Genomic DNA, 500 nt, shown 5'->3' on the forward strand with positions numbered 1-500 from the left:
TTGTTTTTAACATGCCAGTTTTGTGTATGACTTTCATACTAAATGTTAGTTTATGTTATATATTGCTTTCATTTTTATATAAATTTTCTCCAGAGTAAGTCCTGAGTCCCGTTACGTCAAATGTGACTTTAAGAAAATAATTAATTTAACATTATTTAATGTCAATATTAATAGTTAAGTAATATCTTCAAGAAAAACCTCTAATGTGTGAGATTTATCAAGGTAAGATGCAGGACAAAGTAAATTTGGAAAAGCTACTGCTGAGATGACAGCCACATCAAGCTGAGGAGTACAGACAGCGGGGCTCCGGGGCCGCTAACTCAGGCTAGGGTTGGACTGTTCTGGACTCAGAAGGCCTCCCTGGTTGGTTTCGATGCACAGCAGTACTTCTGCACGCACCAGCAAGGGGCAGGGTGTTGCTATCATTGGGTGCTGCCTAAATCTCTCTTGTTGAAATATAATGTTTATATTTTATCAGCATCATAAAGCAATTATACATT

The sequence above is a fragment of the Physeter macrocephalus genome, chromosome 10 (genome assembly GCF_002837175.3).
Source record: "Physeter macrocephalus isolate SW-GA chromosome 10, ASM283717v5, whole genome shotgun sequence".
Classification (NCBI taxonomy): domain Eukaryota; kingdom Metazoa; phylum Chordata; class Mammalia; order Artiodactyla; family Physeteridae; genus Physeter; species Physeter macrocephalus.